Source organism: Acanthochromis polyacanthus, chromosome 2 (assembly GCF_021347895.1).
Source record: "Acanthochromis polyacanthus isolate Apoly-LR-REF ecotype Palm Island chromosome 2, KAUST_Apoly_ChrSc, whole genome shotgun sequence".
NCBI classification, from domain to species: Eukaryota; Metazoa; Chordata; class Actinopteri; family Pomacentridae; genus Acanthochromis; species Acanthochromis polyacanthus.
In genome coordinates this window covers 16,245,310-16,255,677 of record NC_067114.1, presented here as the reverse complement: position 1 = coordinate 16,255,677, position 10,368 = coordinate 16,245,310, and positions in this window count along the sequence as shown.

Sequence of the window (10,368 nt, the reverse complement as noted above, 5' to 3'; positions counted from 1 at the left end):
AACACTTAAATTCCGCATTTCAGTTAGGTACAAAAACCTTGAAAAGGGTCAAAGGGATTGTTAAACTTTTGTATGCTGCAACGACTATGCATCTACAGATTTTTTTCCAGGAGGCAAACAGAGTTGACAGGTTTGATAGAGTAGTACAGATTGGAAAAAGTTTTATTTAACCTAGGATTCATGGAAAATGAGAGTTTCACTTAACGTCCATCTGAAATCTGACTGTTAGTTTAACCTGAGGTCTGCTCCAGGTTCACTCACAGACCCCTTTCACTGCAGACATGGCAGGAATAACACAGGTGTGACTAATAACATTACCAACGCTCAATTAAGTGTCCCACTGAGCCATGACAGTCTCATGCGCAAGAGCAGGAACCTGGAAGTGGCTCGACTCCGTGAAACGCAGCCATCATTAAAGTTATAAATTACACTGGCGCTTTCCCTACCGTGACGTGTCAGAACGTCTACAGTGAAAAAGCTCATTGACCAGTCAGTTCTAATGACCAAGGTGGGTAATGAGAGGCAAGCCATGTGATTGACTTTATGCATAAAGACCAGAAGTAGTCAAACAGCATGTGAAATGTTCTGGAAGTGACGACCAAGGTCAGACTTTCATTGCAACACGCTGGAGTTGCACAAGTCGAGAATAAAAACTTTAAAATGCTGCTGGAAAAAGGAGAGGTTAGTTTGTGTCACTTGAAGCAAAAGAGGAATGAGAGAAGGATGAAGCAGCTGTTGACATTGATCTGATCTGATCAAATTTAATTTAATGACACAGTTGTTAAGATTTTCATTATCTTAAAATTTTGAAATGTGTGTGTGTGTTTCTCTCTCTCTCACACACACACATACACATTTACAAAAGCACACTTCTGGGAAACAGGGATTAGTAACTGATATTGAGAGGTGGGAGAAACTAGCCTCCCTCTGTGGCCTCTTAAACCAGATGTAACCAGCTGGCACACACACACACACACACCACAAACACACACACAAAACACACACACTCACTTAGTGACCACCAGGCTCGTGGCCAGAACTTTTGTCCTTTTCTCAACAGTGTGAGCCGACACATAATGGAGAGAGAGGCCCAGTTTCAGCTGTGCACAGTTCAAAGTCGCTGCTTCAATGCGTCTCTGCAGCCAATGAATCTTTGTGGTCGAGGACAAGTGTTCTTTAAAGGTCTGTAACAGTTAGACTTTCATTACGTTTTAGTGCTGCTGCTTGAATTAATTAAACACACGAGTCTGTTTTCATATTAATATAGCAAACACTTGAACATGTACGTATGAGTGCGTGCTCTTTGGAGGGCGCACATGTGTGTTTGTTTAATCCAGAGCAGACAGTGGGGGAGAGGAAGGGTGTGTGATGAGATGTTGAAGCGGTAACTGAAGGGAGTCGAGTTCATCCGATAGAGTATGAGTCATGGGAGACTGCTCCTGAAGGCAGAGGGAGGATGATTCACAACGTTTCTGGAGAAAATATGCTGAGTCTTGATTACTGTAGAAACACACCTTTTTTCAAAAAAGGTTTTGCAGTTCAGCAAGCTTTTTTCTGTTTTGTTTTGTTTTTTTAAAAAAAAAAAAAACCTGCACCACCTTCATACAAAATCTGTCTTAGAAAATATCATTATTATTCCTCAGAATCAGTTTCCAGGTAAAAGTTTGGCTGAATTACCCCAGTCTTACAGCTTGTCTTTGTGCTGTGTCGTCCTAATACGCTGTTCGAGCAGAGTCAAAGGTGAGCTGGTGTGCTAGAGCTGCAGTTAGTGGTGCAGGGGTGAATGAGGAGAGAGGTGAGGACTTCATAGGTTTACAGTAGATTTGTTGATCAATCTCTTATAATGTCTTGACATTTTGAAATGAGGGAATGCTGCTTTCCTTTTGGGTAGTTTAAACAATCTCATTTGGGGTTTTTTTTATTATTATTTTTGACCTAGGTCATGTCTATCACCTCCTTTCTGCCATTACACAGACTTGTTTTATCAGACCAATTATTTTCTGTTATGCAGGGCTTTTGAATGAGAAAAATAGCAATAGGTGTTGCAGAGTTCTGATCTAGTGTTACCAATAACCTTTTATGTTTAACGTTAGTTGACTGTAGACTTCAGCTGGGCCCATGTGCACTTCTAAATGTGTAATAAAACTTCTCTTATGGATCTGAGACGTTTCTGTCATCAGGGTTTATATGGTGGTCATATAATACAGGCAATAATAGACTCTAACAGGTCAAAGATAGCACAGTTCATAGTATATTTGTGTAGGTATATAGAACCTATATTGAATGCCCTTTAACTGCCTATTAGAGAAAATGTGTGTGTGAATGGGAAATTGAGTGATGAACAGTTTTAATGTGATATCTATTTCGTATGCAATGAAAACAAAGAAAAGTGTGGAGTTATGTCTTATCTATTTAAAGAAATAAAGGCTTATTTTCATTTAAAAATCTCTTTACGTGTAGCTTTGATCCACAGAGAAGAGTTCATTTTGGTATAACTGTAGGTCTCTGTTGGCAAAAAGTCAAAACTTTGAAACCTTGTTCTGTTTGCAGATACAGGATAAATAAATTAGGCATATTTTCTCTTTCCTTAAAAGAACTAAAGTGCTATCTGGCAGATCACTATATCGGTAATGTGTTAGACAGAAAACATTTTGAGGTTTTCTGAGGAAAAAATGATCCAGACTGAAATATTTCAACAATCTCTGTCTTTGACAAAGTTTACCAGATGATGAAACCTAATGATATGGATGTTCTCCTGACCTTTCCTCTAATGTCACTGTCACTGTAAAGCAGCGCTTTGTTGTGGTTTTGGGTGGATTTCCACACATGTTCCTCATTTGTTCATGTCAGAGGGATTAACTGGACTACTTCTGGTAATCCTCTGACTTTTTCATCATATGGTCAAAATTTAAATTTCCCAAATACTTAAAAGAAATCTCTAGATAAATCTAATTTACAGTCTCTTTTCTGAGGCCTTACAGGTTGAAAAAGTCAGAGCATCTGTGTGTTTGTGCCGGCGCTCAGCACTGAAGGTTTATTATGAAGAGTATGCGTGTTCTTGGTTAAGTAATTATCATCAGTGGTGTCATGAGATATTAGACGACCGTTCATATGATCGAGCTGTGATGCATATAGACCACAGACTGGGATGTTTTTTTTTTTTTAACTCAGTCACAAGATGAAATAGCTGTGGGCAGAATTAAAATGTCTCCAATCACAAGGTCATTGAAGTTCAAAAAAATCTATTTTCAGATTAAAAATGTTTCTGTTGGCGTCTAAAGTTTATTACTGCTGTCATTGTCTTTGAGAACACTGGAAAAACTCTTGCTGATGATGAGACACTTGAGTTTAACAGGAAGAAACGGTCTTTCTCTGCTCTAATGTGTGTCACAGCCGAACAGCGAGTCTTTCGGTGTCAGACATGTAGGTGACAGGAAGCGTTATCTTGTCCACGTTATAATGAGACCTCACAGCCCACAAATGCTCTCAGTAATGGCGCTAAATGTCCTCAGTGTGGAAGCTCTCTCACAGTGACCCCAGGGTAATGTTCAAATTAGGTCATGTTAGGCTAAAAGCTTTAACTAGCACACCAGCAAATACACCAGTGTGTCCTACTGAACATGTAGAGTGTCATGGTGCTATTGTCTGTACACATATTTAGAACATTGAGTGTAAAGTGCCCATAAAACTACTATTAATGTATTTAATTTTCAGTGAGAGAGCTGTGATGCTACAGCTTCCTGAATGTTTGTTCTTTTCCCCGGCACCTCATGACCATCTCCACGACTAATTAAATAAAAGAGATAAAAGAACATGTCAGAGAAAAAAAAAATGTGATCATGAGTCAAAATAATTAGAGACTCACACGTATTTGGTACAAAGCAGAAATCAGCCCTTTGGTGTAGTAAAATCCTCTGAGAGATCATTAGGATATTCAATTCAGTTTACAAATGCTGTAAATAGCATCCACCAGTATTTAGTTAGTATTGAGCCTCTATGGATAATTTTCATTCAGCCTTGCACACCTAAACACTGCAGTTTTACCTCATTCTTCTTTGAAAATCTGTTCAAGCTCTGTTGGGTTACACAATTAAACAGATCTTTTCAGGTTCAGCCACAGATTCTCAGTTGGAAGAATGCTCTGACTCACCTGCTCCAGAACATTCAGATTGTTGCCTTTAAAGTATTTCTGTGTAGTTTTGTCTGTGTGCTTCAAGTCATTGTCCAGCTGGAAAACACATCTTCTCCAAAGTCTCAGTTCTGTTGCAGACTGCATCAGGTTTTCCTCCAGGATTCTCTACCAGGACTGATTACTGAGAATCATCCCCACATCATGATGCTGCCACCACCGTGCGTCACAGTGGGAATGTGTGTTTGGTGTTCAAACATAGAGTCTAGTCTGATGGCCAAAAAGTTCAGTTTTGATCTCATCTGACCAAAGAACTTTCATCCAGCTGACGTCATGCCTTCTGCCTAACAACAAGATTTCCATAAACTTTTCAGCAGTAGTTTTCTCTCACCCATAAAGGATTGACTGGTGAAGAACTGGTAACAATTGTTGTATGCACAGTCTCTCCCAGCTCAGCCGCTGAAGCTTGAAACTCCCTCAGAGGAGTCATAGTTGTCTTGGTGGCCTCCCTTTTCAAATCTCTTTCTTGAATGGTGACGTTTTTGAGGACAACGACTAAGATTCCATCCATTTCTTAATGATGGATTTAACTGTATCCCAAGGGGTTATTCACTGACTTTGAAATTTTCTTGACTTGTCAGCTGACATTTTCCTTTCAAACCCCATTTTTCAGATCTGCTTTTAGAGTTATTCTGTCTTCATGGTGTAGTAATAGCTGGTAGTGCTGCTTATATTTAAATTGACTGGCATTTCTTTTGTTTTTACTTTGATGTGAGTCTTTTTAAAACTTTTTAAAAATCAAATTCTTGTCTAAAAAAATTAAATTGACCAAGATTCAGCATTGGCAAGCAATAAAAGGAATAAAAAAAGGAACATTTCCAAGGGGGTTAAATACTTTTTATAGGCACTGTATGGCACCAATTCACAGTAAAAATCACTTCTGGGCACTTTGCATATTGTGGTATGAGAGAGATCGGACAATTCTAAGCATTGCATCTCTAAATGTGTTTAGAACTTTATATCTTGGATTATCTGGCTGTTGTAGGGAATGACATGAGCACTGAGTTCACCCAGATGTTGTAATTATACTGTCTAACTTAATCAAAGGCTGCCTAAACCAACTCCATCTCTCCTGAAAGGGCTTTTAAACTAAGAAATACTCAATATTACCAAATGTTTTGCAGCTATTTATTTTTGATTCTGATATATTTGCACCATTGTCAGATAAAGTGTTGATTATCTTTATGTACGTTACAGCAGTCTGTTGGAAGTATTATTGTGTATTCTACTTTTCCGGCTTCAGGAAAAAGTGTTTGACTAAGAAAAGTACAGATAAGAAAACAAAAAAACAAAACAAAAAGAGGAATAAAGAATCACTTTTTGAGGGAAATGGTCCAACATGCAGAATTAACACATAACTTCAGAGGAGGAGAGTTAAATACGGTGAATGTGAGCGGCGTTTGTAAAAGCAGCAGCACATCTGTTGATCAGACAGCTGCTTCTTTCACATTCTCTTATCTCTAACCTCAGCCTACATGTGTGTATGACTGTTTGCTGACTGAACAAACTGGTGTGTATATGTGTGTGTGTACAGGTGTGTTTGCAATCCATGTGTGTTTCAGGCTTTGGTATGTGTTGCCCTGATGAACTGCGATATAGCTGAATTTCTGTTATGCTTAGCGTAGTTTGGCACTTTGCTGTGCGCAATTATGTGCTTTCTTGTGCAATAGAGACCATCTGAATGCGTGTTGCTGTGTGTGTGTGTTACCATATAACATCAAACTATGTCCTCTGAACACCAGTGCGTCCACACTGCCCCTCCAATCCTGTGCTTTTTTATTTGTTTTTATTGTGTTTTCCTCCATCATTGTCACAGCTATTCTGTCAGCGCTTGATATATTGTTGATCTCATTTAAAACACCAACTACTGGCATGTAATAGTGTCATGTCTTGGTGATTTATCTCCTCTTTTGTTCAGCTGTTGCAGCATGGAGTGCTTCTATGAAGATGTTACTTCTTTATGGTGTGAATCTGATACTGGACGTTTGTTCTATTGTGAATTCAGCTTTTACTTGTTAGAAAATTATATCTGATGCATGTTATTTTTGTCAGCAACACAGTGTTCATAAAACATGGCGACAGGAAGAGAGCGAACGCTATCAGGAAGAAAAGGAAGTATAAATGAGAGGAAGGATCAGGAGACAGAGAAAGAGGAAGGAAGAGGTGACGGTGGGTGGAGGAGAAAAATGGGAAAGGAGGCACAAAAGAGGTGAAAGGGACAAGAGGAAAAGAAAGGCAACAACAACACACACACATACACAGAGAGAGGATGTGTCTGGAGCTGACATGCTGATCCATCCTGCCAGCAGCAGAACAGCTGACTGTGACATCCTCCTCTTTCCATTGTGTGTGTGCTGATGAGAGGATGATAAGAGGATCTCTGGATGTCTGTGAAGGCCTGTCTTTGAATTTCAGATTTCAAAGATGAGGACATGTTTGGACAGTTTGTTCAGGCTGTAGGATGAGTCCGAGGGATATGCTCAGAAATGTAGAATAAACGACAATAGAAATGCAGCAGAAACAGGCACACATTCAGTTGGGGAGTAGCTTCAGACTTATAAAATGTGAGATGAACGGTTGCCATTTACAGAAGAACTTATCAGTGCATCCTCTCAAAGTATATTTTATCTTCTCAAGTTTTAGAAAGAATATGGTGTCTTTAAGCCACCAGGAGATGGAAGGATAGTTGACAGATTTCCAGTGTAATAATAAGCAACGTCTTGGCAGTAGGGATGTGAAAGCTAAAATGTCCCTTTGATTAGAATTCAATGCAAGAGAAGCATCGGGGATCCCAAATATAGCAATCAATGGGGAAGGCCAGAACAGAGGGCATACTATTAAAATATCTGGTACAAAAATCATTTAGAGCATTTGGCTGAGGTGACAAGGAGAGCCAGGACATTTGTCACATTCATCTTCCACTTCTGGGTATATTCCAGAAAGTCTGGATTTAGAGAAACAAACCCTATGCAGGAACTTAAATTGAATAAATCCCAGATGAGCACAAGAGGTGGTATCCTTTCTATAGCTTAATGCCAGAGGTTTTCACTCAGTTGGATTCCTAGTTTTTTCCCCCCATGTATCCTTAATTTTGGTATTAAAATGACTACTTAACCCTCGTGTTGTCCTGCGGGTCAAAACTGACCGATTTTAAAGTTTGAAAATGGGGAGAAAAAATATGTTTTCACAGTGAAACTTCTAATGTCCACGTTTTCAACATTTTTGGGAAATCTTTGAACATTTTTTGGTGGAAAAAAAAAAGAAATGTTAAAAATGTTTCTTAAGAACATTTACAAAAAAATCAACCAAAATCCAGCGAAATTCACTGGATTTGGGTTGATTTTTATGTGAATGTTCTTAAAGAAAATATTAGAAGTTTTCCTGATACATATACAATCACTTTAGATATTTTTAGGGTTTTTTTTTTGAAGATTTTTACTCTTTTTTTGAAAATATTTACAATAATTTTCTTGCCAAATTTGGGGGATTTTTTTTAAATTAAAACTTTTAAGGAATCATTGGAATTTTCTTCCTGAAGATTTTGCAAATTTTCAGAAATTTGGGGAATTTTTTTTGGTGAAATTTTGGATTTTTTTCAGACAAGGAAATAATATTTTTTGGTGCCTGTAAATGAGGACAACAGGAGGGTTAAAGACAAAATGAAGTTGGAAATTAAGCCTCTCTGATGAGGGCTGTATGAGAACAAAGCATGTGATGTTTCATTAACTTCTATCCTTTCTTTTTAATAAAGAGGCATACATATTTTTGCTCCAACACACATCATCTCTACAACAGAATGGATGTAATCAAACAAAAAAGCATGTACTGTATTAGAAAAGACAATGGGCAGATGTAAAAAGAAAAAAAAGGAATTTAGATAGAATATACTGTAAAGACATCCTTTCATCCATGAGTTATACCTGATTTATCCTGGTAAGGTTCACATGGGGGCTGCAGCCATCCCAGAGGTCGCCAGTCTACTGCAGTGCTAACAGACACACAACCAAACACTCTCACACCTGCAGCCAATCTCAAGTCACCAATAAACCTAAGCATGTCTCTGGACTGTGGGAGGAAACCGGAGTACCTGAAGAAAACCCACACAGTCACAGGGAAGCCCACATTTAAAGGCCCCAGCTGACCAAAGCACTACACCACCATGCCACCCTCTGTTACCACAACATTACCATAAAGTTGATATGTTAAACATGTCAGCTGGCACACCCAGCACACATGGAACAGCATTAGCAGTACCTTGGGAGTAATTTTTGCGTCCAGCTGATGAACGAAAGTCTAATGTTTACTTTTTTAGCTCTGTTTTGGTTCGCTCGAGGACGTTGCAGACTCTTCAGCTAACATGCTCCAGTGTTTGCCAGCTAATCACAAACTATTTGGTGTCGAGCAGGTGGAGTGCGGAGTTTTTAAAGAGATTTTCACTCACAATATTTACTGTTGCTGCCACAGATGGCCCTGTGAGAACCTCAAGAGTGAACCAAAACTGTAAAAACTGCGCAACACAATGAGCTGAACACTCCAGAGAATACGTAAACCTGTGTGAGTCTGTTGTTCTGATCAACTGCTTTCACGTGACACATGGTCAGCTAATCCGATGTTGATATAAACATATACGCAAGTGCAGATTTAGGGTTTGAAAAAACGTTGTCATGTGTTGTACAGTTTGTTTGAAGAGACTTACATCACAAATTAGTGACATACCTCAGCAAACATGGAAGAAACTTTAGGAAAAGGATCCTCTTCCAATAGATGCTGTCCCCAGAAAAGACCAAAGCAGTGAAATGAGAGGATGACAACATTTTAGATAGATGGCAAACATGCAGTAGCAGACAAAAGCTTGGGCACACCTTCCTTTTCAGTGCTTTTGATTTATTGGTATTATTTTGTACAATGTAGATTAATACTGAAAATTAGCACTTTTTTGTTTGCAACATAATTCTATATGCATTCTTTTATAGTTTTGATGTTTTCAGTATTAGTTTACAATGTAGAAAATACTTAAATAAGAACCATTGAATGAGAAGGCGTCCAAAACTTTGACTGGTAATCTACATATGAAAAACAAAAAGATCTGGCAGGAATTCCAAGTGACCCTAGAAACACTTAACCTGAGCCATAAAATCTCTAACATATCAGTAAGGGCCTTTACAATATTAATATTAGTATTATTATTATCTCACATCACACGTTCTAGTCCTTCAGATGATAGCAGGGACAGAAAAGCAGATTGGAGGTGTATGCCTCTAAAAACGATCTTATAGCAAACTGCCTTTGCTGTGAGCCTATACTTTAACTGCACTACTGTGACCGCTGGAATGTGTGTCTTTGTGTGTGCTGGGACGCTGCTAAACTCTCTGCAATGTGAGGGCATCGGGGCCGGCGCAGTTTTAGGAGCGAGGGCAGCAGATCGAAAAAGACTGCGCAAGTCTTGATGAATGCCTGCAGTGTCTAAGTACAACCTGCTATTGTGGTCTAGCTTTCTATATAGGACCTGTTGGCTAGACGACACACACACACACACACACACAGACACACGCACAGCTCGATATGTACAAGGTCTAGTCGGACTCCTGTGGTTCTCTTCCACGGTCATCAGTCAGGTTTAGGAGTCTGGAGACAGCAGCAACTCCCACAACACACACAGCTGGACAAGGCCATCATTGAGCTCCATAGTGGGAGCCTTTAAGGAGCATTTTGCAGTTAAAAAATCAGCTTACAACAGTTTCAGACAGTGTTCTTAGTATTTTAGAAACTGGCAGACGGGGTGTAAAATCTATATACCTGATGTTCAGTAGCTGAAAAAGGCCCCACAGCAGTAACTTTGTCTTCTCAGTTTGGTGAAAAAGGGACAGAAATTCAGCTAACAACAGATTAAATCACATTCATTATGCCTCCAGGGACAAAACAGTCACACTGTGGTGTGTTTTGGCCTGTATTTCTGTCTCTTAACACGAGGATGAACACCCAGACTAACAAACTTTGCACGCACTCCATGTATCCACACACACACACACACACACACCACAGAAGCTGCTAATCTACACTACGAGAACAAAAAACATCCTGCCTGTTAAAGACAGAGAGAAAATCAGTGTGTTCTGGTGTGTGTGTGTCTGCAGAGACATTTTTAGATTCCAAGGACAGTGTGTGTTTCCTCTGTTGCT